Here is a 10604-nt window from a genome sequence, read left to right on the forward strand (position 1 = left end):
CTTCATTTCTCGAGTGCAGAAGTGTTTTTACTGGCGTTAATTTTTATTTGATCTAATTACTTGTTTTAGTATTTCATGCTTGTGCCACGAAATCTGTCGTACTTTTGGACTAAAGAGGAAAATACTTTCTTACCGTCTAAGGACTTTGCATTCTTACTCAACAAATGTTTACATTTCTGAAGAATTGAAGTTCACGGTGTCTCTCTCTCTCTCTCTGTCGGATGTTAAGTCTTACTTTTGTTCGGGATTGTATAAATTTATTTTTATCTTTAACTTTGGGAAGTAGAAGCTGAATGCTGATGCCATTTATGACGGCTCGAACTTGGAAATTTCTTTTGTTGGAGACACAAATTTAGCAAGTACAGTTGCTTCAAGCAGGCATTACTAAAAACGAGATGCTTAGAATGAGTATGGAAATGCATATTTTGGTCACTATATCTCAGACAAGACTAATTCTGACAGAGAAATCTAATAAGATGGATTATGAAACAAGGGACGTCTGTATGCTATCTACTGACAGAAAAACACGATTATGAAACAAGAGATGTCTCTTTGCTAGCCGCTGATAGAACAAGAAAATATCGAGTATCATTTGGTCTCATACTTGGTCCCATGAATATTGGATTTAAAAGAGGAAGGAAAAAAGAAAGAAAGAAAGAAAAAAAAATAAAATAAAAAAGGAAGGGCTCACACTTTAGAAACTCTATTGAAAGAGAGGTCGTGGTGACTTGAGCACAAGTACTTGATCGGAACTTATCGAACCCAGCCTATTAGAGATACGCGTGACCAATGTTATCCATCTTGCTCGCATCAGAGCTAAGGATCGTTCGGGTTGATTAAAAAGCTCTTTTCTGAGTGTTGCGGTTGGTAAATTTTATCGACTTCTAATTCCCTCTAATATAAGTGAAGGGCGCCTATATATATGTGCTTGTGGTGAATGATGATGACAACGGTTATTAGAAGTTTCTAATTAAAGGTTATTGACAGTTAAATGCATCTTTTGTAAAGTTTTAATAGTCAACATAACCTCTGTGCCTGTCGAAAGCAAAACCTTACGGCTCGGTAAGCAGATATGACAGTGAACATTTAGTTCATGGAGCAGATAAAGGTTATTTTTGAACTTTTAACTTCTTCAATTGATCCTTTGATCTCCTCGATTATTATTTTGTCATTATTTGAGCCCCCCCATCCAATTCATGTAGGTGCGATGCCACGCGTGCGCGCATGCATAAAAGAGAAGTGCCACGTAGGCAGCTTCGTTGCCACGTCCCTGACACGTGCTGCCGTCGGGCCCCCACCTCCTCTTCCCTTATAATTCCAGACCTCCCTCCGTTTGTCTTCAAGTTTATTCATCATGTGAAAACGGCGAAGGAATTGAGAAAAACGTGAAGAATAAGCAAAACAGACTCCACCACCATCCTGGTGTGGTGTCTGCCACACCGGTGGTAGAATCTGTCATGTTTGCCATGGGTGTGGTGTCCGCCACACCCTGGTGTGGCAGAATTTACCCTTTTTGTCATGGGTATGGTGTGTGCCACACCAGGGTGTGACAGACTCGTTTTTAGAATCCTAATCTATTTGGGATTGTGTTTTTGTTATAAATAGAACCACGTTTTTTAGGGTTTCTTAAGGAGAGAATTAGCATTGTTTTGAGCACTTTGAGAGGGAGATATTGTGAGGGAGTTGAGAGCTTTGGTTAGGGTTATATTTGAGTGATTTTGTGAGTTGTAACCCGTTGTATTTCTCCTTCATATAATAAAATCTCCCCATCCTCTCCCCGTGGACGTAGGCAATTGCCGAACCACGTAAATTCATGTGTTTGTGTGTGATTTTGGTCGTTATTTTGTGAATTGCACTCGTGTTTGGTTTTGGTTTTCTTCTCTCATCACTCACCGACTCGTTTGGTTATCGAGCACGCTTTCGCACGGCGCGCAACAAGTGGTATCAGAGCTCAGATTTCAGATCTAAGGTTTTGGATTAGGTGGAGGAAGATTCAGTTGGAAGTTTGGTTCTTGGAGTTCTAGGCTTTGGTGGAGTTAGGGTTTGAAGTTACCGTTGAAGATCTCGCTTTCCTCTTGTGGTTACGAGTTCTATTTGGAATCCAATCTAGGGTTCAGTTGGGTAACTTCTAAATTCTATAAAGTTTGAATCTTTCTTTGCAATTTGGAGTTTGTGATTATGGGTGAAGAAGTTGATGAAAGCAGCAAGATGACGGGTACAGTTCAAGTGGGTTTTCAGAACACTAAGATTAGTGTAGTGAAATATGACGACAAAATTAATTTTGATTTGTGGATGAGCGACGTACATGATGCGCTCAATGCTTAAAATTTGGAGGAGACCATCATGGTCGATGTGAGGCCACCTAAATATGAAGAGACGGTATGAGAAAAGATAAATAGGAACGCTTGTGGGGTAATCAGGTCTTGTTTGGAACATGAGCTAAAATATGATATGATTGGGGTGACGTCTGCGATGAAGATGTGGGAAATTCTCAACAATAAGTATCTTACGAAGAGTGTTGAGAACATGTTGCATTTGCTGCGTAGGTTATTCAGATTCCAGATATCCCGAGGCACCTCGCTTGCGGCTCATGTGAACAACTACATTAACTTGTTGTTGGACTTGACGAACGTGGATGAGAAGATCACAGATGAGTACGAGGCAGCGAGGCTATTATTCTTTTGGGCTCCTTACCGGATGATGAGTATGATACCTTCGTGCTTACTTTGCTGAACGGGAGATCTTCTATCACTTATAGTAAAGTGACTAATGCATTGACGAACTACGATTTGAGGAGAAAGGATAAGGAGACTTCCTGCGCTAGTACTTCAGGAGAGGCATTGTCGACGAGAGGTAGAAGCTCATATCAGAAAGGTGGAAATAGAGGGAGGTCAAAGTCAAGAGGTCGTCACCAGCTTGAAAAGAACCAATGTGTATTCTGCAAGGAGCAGAAACATTGGAAGAGAGACTGCCCAAAGGTCAAAGAAAAGGAGAATAGCAAGAATAAGGGCCCTAAGGCTAATAAGGTGAATGTTGCGAAAGACGATGATTCTGATGATTCGAGCTTTTCTCTTTTGATTACTCCGGAGGTGAACCATTTGGATGCATCGGATTGGATGCTTGATTCTGGCGCTACTTATCATGTGACTCCTTGGCGAGATTGATTTTTATCGTTTGAGAGACTTGACGGGGGTGTTGTTATCATGGGAAATGATAAATCCTGTGGTATTTGTGGGATAGGTACTGTGAGGATTCGGATGCACGATGGAGTAGTTCGTGAGTTGAAGGAGGTGAGATTCGTTCCTCAACTAAAGAAGAATCTTATATCAGTTGGAGCTTTGGAGGCTAAGGGATTCAGGGTGACCTTTGAGGACGCTGTAGCGAAGGTTACTAAGGGATCTTTGGTGGTGATGAAGGGAGTCCGTAGTTAAAAATTATACTATCTGAAGGGGAGCACCGAGATTAGCCATGTTGCTTCGGCTACTTCAGAGGCGGACATGAGTAGGCTTTGGCATTACAGGTTAGGACACATAGGAGAGAAGTCACTGCAGGCTTTGTACAAGCAGGGGCTATTGAAGGGAGCCAAGAGTGGTAAAGTGGAATTCTGTGAGCACTGTGTTCTTGGCAAGAAGACGAATGTGAAGTTCAGGACGGTCATTCATAGGACGAGGGGCATCTTGAACTACGTGCACACAGATGTTTAGGGTCCCACCAAGACTGCATCACTTGGTGGTCGATATTGGTTCGTCACGTTTGTTGATGACTATTCTAGGCATTATTGGGTGTACACCATAAAGCATAAGAATGAAATCCTAGATTTATTTGTGGAGTGAAAGAAGATATTGAAACTGCAGACTGGGAGGAAGATCAAGACGTTGCGATCCGACAACGGCGGCGAGTATACTTCAGACCCCTTTCAGCAACTATATCGAGACGAGGGCATAGAGAGGCACTTCATAGTTAGTCATACACCGCAGCAAAATGACGTGGCAGAGAGGTTAAATCGGTCTTTGCTGGAGAATATTCGATGTTTATTGGCGCATAGTGGTTTGGAGAAGATCTTTTGGGCTGAGGCACTTTCATATGCGAGCCACCTCATTAATAGGCTGCCTTCATCTGCGATTGAGGGAAAGACCCCTATGGAGATGTGGTCGGGAGAGACAACACATGACTATGACCAGCTTAAGGTATTTGGTTGCCACACATGACTATGACCAGCTTAAGGTATTTGGTTGCCCTGCATATTATCATGTTAGAACTGATAAGTTGAAACTTTGAGCTAGGAAGACCATATTTGTAGGATTCAAACGTGGTGTCAAGGGATACAAGCTTTGGGATCCAGTTGATAAGAAGATTATGCTGAGTAGATACGTCACATTCGATGAGGCTTCTATCTTGAAGCTTTCCAGCTCTCATCAGGTGGAGAGCGACCCGACAAAGGAGATATCGCAGGTGGTGGAGATTGATGCAGCTCCACAGTGTCCAGATGGTGCAGTATCCATTAGGGTGCCGACTAAGGTGACGCCAGGCGAGCACGACGGTGATGCGGAGGATACAAGTACTCATGTGCAGGATCAGGGACCGACGGCTCAGGTTTATGATTCTATTACGGTTCGGAGACAGAGGAGAGACATACGGGTGCCAGCACGGTATGCCGACACAGTTACATATGCACTTCTGGTGAAGAGTATCAATGAGATGATACCTACTACTTTCAGAGAGGCCGAGCAGAGTTCGGAGGCTGATTCGTGGCAGGTAGCTATGCAGGAGGAGATGAAGTATCTTCATAAGAACGATACATGTGAGCTTGTTGATCTTCCAAAGGGGCGGAAGGCGATTGGGTGCAAGTGAGTATACACGAAGAAGGAGGGCATTGAGGGCACTCCATTGAGGTTCAAAGCTAGGTTGGTTGCGAAGGGCTATGCACAAGATGAAGGTATTAACTATAATGAGGTTTTCTCTCCGGTGGTGAAGCATTCTTCGGTTCAAATTCTGCTAGCTTTGGTAGCACAGTATGGATTAGAGTTAGATCAGTTAGATGTGAAGACGGTATTTCTTCATGGTGATCTTGATGAAGAAATATATATAACTCAGCCATTGGGATTCCGAACTGTAAGAAAATATAAGTTGGTTTGCAGGTTAAAGAAATCGCTATACGGTTTGAAGCAATCTCCTCGACAGTGGTATAAGCGATTTGATGGTTTTATGCTTGGTCATTCGTACACTCGGAGCCAATTTGATCCTTACGTATATTTTCGCAAGTTGAAAGGAGGTGCGTACATCTATTTGTTACTTTATGTCGATGACATGTTGGTTGCCTCTACTTCCAGGTCGGCTATAGATGAGTTAAAAGTTTAGCTTTCAAAAGAGTTTGAGATGAAGGACTTGGGTGAGGCCAAACGCATTTTGAGAATGGAGATCGATAGAGACAAGAAGAAGGGCAGAATTTGTTTGACACAGGTGGCTTATTTGAAGAAGGTACTACAGCGATTTCATGTTAGCATGGATACGAAGCCAGTTAGTGTACCATTGGGAGCCCATTTGAAGCTTTCAGCCGGTCTTTCACCGAAGTCAGTTGAAGATCGAGAGTTGATGTCGAAGACTCCATATGCGAGTGCGGTTAGGAACTTGATGTATGCGATGGTATGTACGAGGCCGGATTTGTCACAGGCGGTGAGCATGGTTTCGAGATACATGCACGATCCAGGAGTGGGTCATTGGGACGTCGTGAGATGGATTTTGAGGTACATTCGAGGTACGCTCAATGTTGGTTTGGTTTATGAGCGGGACACTTCAGGTGGGCAGCTATGCATTGGCTATGTTGATTCGGATTATGCCGGAGCTTTGGATAAGCGCCGGTCTACTACGGGGTATGTGTTTATTTTGACCCGTGCGCTGGTGTGTTGGAGATGCACCTTATAGTCTACGGTGACTTTGTCTACGACGAAGGCAGAGTATATGGCGGTTACGGAGGCTGTGAAGGAGGTTTTTGGCTTCTAGGACTTTTGGAGGAACTTGGTATATCGCAGCGGTCCGTCACTATTCATTGTGATAGCATGAGTGCTATCTATTTGGTGAAGAATCAGGTTTTTCATGCGAGGACGAAGCACATTAACGTTTGTTATCACTTCGTTCGCGATGTTCTTGAAGATGGCGATGTGGAGATTGTGAAAGTCCACACAAAGGATAATCCGGCGGATATGCTCACTAAGGTGGTTCTGAGTAACAAGTTTGATCATTGTCGAAACTTGTTGCATATTCGTGATTGTTGAGGCCGTTGACGGCCATTTGGATGAACTACGTGCGGTTTGATCCCTTAGGAGAGGGGGTACGTAGGCAACCACATTGGTACAGTCGAGTTTGGAGAGACGACATATTGGTGCTCATGTTGGTGTCGGCTCAGTGTTGAGAACACTTCGCCGAGGTGGAGAATTGTGAAAACGACGAAGGAATTGAGAAAAACGTGAAGAATAAGCAAAACAGACTCCACTATACCCTGGTGTGGTATCTGCCACACCGGTGGTAGAATTTGCCCTGTTTGCCATGGGTGTGGTGTCTGTCACACCCTGGTGTGGCAGAATCTGACCTGTTTATCATGGGTGTAGTGTGTGTCACACCAGGGTGTGGCAGACTCGTTTTTAGAATCCTAATCTATTTAGGATTGTGTTTTTGTTATAAATAGAACCACGTTTTTTAGGGTTTCTTAAGGAGAGAATTAGCATTGTTTTGAACACTTTGAGAGGGAGATATTGTGAGGGAGTTGAGAGCTTTAATTAGGGTTATATTTGAGTGATTTTGTGAGTTGTAACCCGTTGTATTTCTCCTCCATATAGTGAAATCTCTCCATCCTCTCCCCGTGGACGTAGGCAATTGCCGAACCACGTAAATTCCTGTGTTTGTGTGTGATTTTGATTATTATTTTGTGAATTACACTCGTGTTTGGTTTTGGTTTTCTTCTCTCATCGCTCACCGACTCGTTTGGTTGTCGAGCACGCTTCCGCACAGCGCGCAACACATCCCTTCATCTATCCATTTCTTCTTAAAAAAATTCCCTCTAGCTCTTTGATATGTAATAATGTTTGAAAAAGAATGTCTGGAGGTCAGCATCAGCAGCAGTTCCGTCCCCAGAAACAGGAAGAGCGCGTTATGGACCCCACCCCTCAGGCTGTCAGCCCTGACTACAAGCCCGCCAACAAACTCCATGTAATTTCAAAGCTTTGCTTCAATTTTTGTGTCGATGATATAGCGGGAAATTAAACAGTCCTAGCTAGTGTTCTTTATAAAATCGTAGAGAAGTGTATATAAAATCATACAGAAAGAATAAGTGTGTGTGTGAGTGTGTGAACATATAGTCTAGCATAGATATTAGCATGAAGAATATTGATGTAGCTAGTGTGAACGCGCTACTACCAATTATTAATACAATCGCAATTGTCTATCGCAGCAGTTTCTATCAATACAGAACGTTTTGTGCGGGGCAAGGTGGCCTTGGTGGCCGGGGGGAGATTCCGGCATAGGCTGAGCAGTCTGCCTCCACTTCGCTATGGAAGGCGCATCGGTGGCTTTCACCTACGTCAAGTCCCAAGAAGACAAAGACGCCAACGACACCCTTCGAGATGCTCGAGGATGTCAGGAAGGGTGCCAGCGCAAAGGGTCCGATAGCAATACCAACCGACCTTGGATTAATTCGAGGAGAATTGCAAGAAGGTCGTGGATGAAGCAGTTGACGCGCTTGGGTGCATCGACATACTCGTTAATAATGCGGCTGAGCAGTATGTAACGTCCGATATATCGGAGATTGGAGAGGAGCGGCTGGAGGGAGCTTTCCGGACTAACATCTTCTCTCATTCCCTCACCACGAAGTATGATCACCTTCAAGGATCAGGTGCTTTTATTTTATTTTATTTTTAATTTACTCAAAATATCGACGAACTCATTATTACGTTACTTGTTCTCCCCACTAGGTAAGTTGTGAAGCACATGAAAGAAGGTAGCTCAATAATAAACACGACCTCTCTCGTCGCGTACAAAGGCACGCCGTCCCTCCTCGCGCGACTACACCGCAACAAAAGGAGCCATCGGCTCCTTCACCAGAGCCCTAGCCCTCCGGTTAGTTAACAAGGCGATACGGGTTAACGGAGTCGCTCCTGGCCCAGTCTGGACGCCGCTGATACCCGCTTCGTTCCCGGAGAAGCAGGTGCGCAGGAGCCATTGTTAATGTCTAGAAAGGTTTTCGGTAGTTATTGAACGGTCGTGTCGACGTGATATATGCAAGGGGGTTGATGTCTTTGCAATGTGGCGTGCACGTGCTGCTTTTTTCTTTTTTCTTGTGTGGCTTTGTTGATTAATTGTACGTAAAAATGTGCACGTGGCTGTAGATATAGCTTTGTAGTAAGAAGGCTATATTATGCACACGTTGATTGTACGGTCCATCCCTGAGATGTAGCATAATGTTAGTGCTGCAGAACTTCTACCGACGAAAGAGTTGTTTTGTTTTGTGCACGGGGGCTAGCTTTTTCATTAACCGATACCAAAATAGCAAGAACCTTACAAACTCAAATCTCGACACTAGCTCCCCAACACAGAGCATATAAAATCCCCTCCCCCTCTCCGTACAAAAGAATCCATCCTGTTTCCAAAACTCATACATAGGAAAAACAGAGGGCTGACAAGTAACAGAAACTCACCAGTTATGTAAAACCTCCTCCTATTTTACCACAAACAAAGAGAAACGCAATGCAAGACTCAGATAATATCAACTAATCGTCAGCCACTTCCGATAACACCCCCACCTCCACTCGAACATGTAAACCCAAATCAGCCTCTCCAAATCACGAACAACAACCAAGCATCCCCAAATCACCACCGGCACAGATTTTTGGAGTCGGGAATCGGATTTTTTTGATTCCAGCAACTGTATTCAAACTTTGAAAGCCCGAATAAAATCAGAATATACGCAAAACCTCCTGCACCCTGCCCAGCTCTTCTTTTTACATAATTTTACGGATGAGGAGAGGGTGAAGAAATTTGTCACGGTTGGATGCATGATGTAATTCTGAGATGCTCAGGAAAACAAATAAGAAGCATTTTCGGAGAGCAGGTTCTTTACAAAATTAGGCAGGATTGGTTAGGGTTAAGAAGGGAGTTAACCATCAATGAGCTTCACTTCAGCCGCCTCAGGGGAATTTAAGATACCTATAGATCCACAACCTCATTGGACGGCTTCTGTACCTACCATGTAACGAACAGTATATGACAAATGCATGAATTACTAAGGGGAAACAATGTTAACATTGTGATTCCAACTCTCTTCATTCATAGGCAATGTTCTTCAACAAGTCGCAAGGGAAACATGTACACATTACTCCTCCAAATTGGGTCCCACCATACGTGACTAATATAACTCTGTCTACCTTCAAGAAAACGTGGCAGCAATTGCCTCTTGTAATAGCAACCTTGAACCAGACTTCAACAGCAATAATTGTCCGTATGCTTGGGAATTGACGATGCCCGATCTCAATATCCTCAACCAACCGAAAGATCAAACTACAAGTTCACAAGATTGAAAAGATTAACAAGCAAGAAAGAAGAAATATGGAGACGTATATAGTTTGTCTGACCAAGTTTAACCTATATCCACGGAACAAACAACACAAGAAATTTTTTTTTTTTGGTCAATGAAAAATTTTATTCATTCAACCATATGAAAATTTTTGTACATCATGATTCTCATAATATGAGAAAACCTATATATTTGACAGATATACTAAAAAACATCATATGTACTCCGAAAAACTATTTACAGTGATAAAACCCATTCTCTATCTTCCGGAGCAGTATTGCCATTGAGTATTAGTATCAACATATCAACAACACAAGAAATTTACTGTGTAGAGGGAGAACAATACAGGAATATCACTCGTCTCTCACCCTCTCACAGTCCCTCTCACATAAAACTGATGCCAGACATATCCCAACAATTCTCCACTCCCCCAAAAAAGCAATTTAATACAAGGAAAAGAATTTGATCAGAACATGTAAATTCGATTTGAAATGAAACCCATTACTAGGCTAGAATGAAAACTTTCAACCAAGGGAAAAAATGGTAATGAAATAAAAATGTGTAAAACAAACATGAAAGAAGACAAGCGCTGAAACCCAACCACGTGAGTAATAATGCAACAACGATCGTTTCTCCACCGTGGTGGCGTTGTCATCTCTAGGGAAGTTCCTCCGGTCTGATTTCGTCCTCGAGGGATGACGATGATGGCGACGAAGGAAAATGGGGCTTCTTGTTATGGGGACCATCGGCCCTTGGGGTTAGGTGTTCTTCCTGCTTCTTTGTAAGCTAATTGGCCCAAATCAATGTGCCCAAAGTTTCAACAGGTTCGATGAATAGGGGAGGAGGATAAATTTACTAGAGATACGAACCGTCCAAGATCTTCAGGTTAAGGGATCTCTTTTGGTCCTTATGTTTATATTTTAGCCTGAAGGAACATTGTGTTTAATTTTATTTTAGGGAAAATTGCTTGGAGGAACTAAATTTAATTGGGCCATGCATCCTCACCCCCCAACTAGACTCAACCACTTGTAAGCACATTGAC

The 10604-nt window shown here is 43.0% G+C and overlaps 1 pseudogene; it reads left to right on the plus strand.

Moving 5' to 3' along the window:
- On the plus strand, nucleotides 7090-8218 carry LOC109846173 (annotated as a pseudogene).

Source organism: Asparagus officinalis, chromosome 6 (assembly GCF_001876935.1).
Source record: "Asparagus officinalis chromosome 6, Aspof.V1, whole genome shotgun sequence".
NCBI lineage: Eukaryota > Viridiplantae > Streptophyta > Magnoliopsida > Asparagales > Asparagaceae > Asparagus > Asparagus officinalis.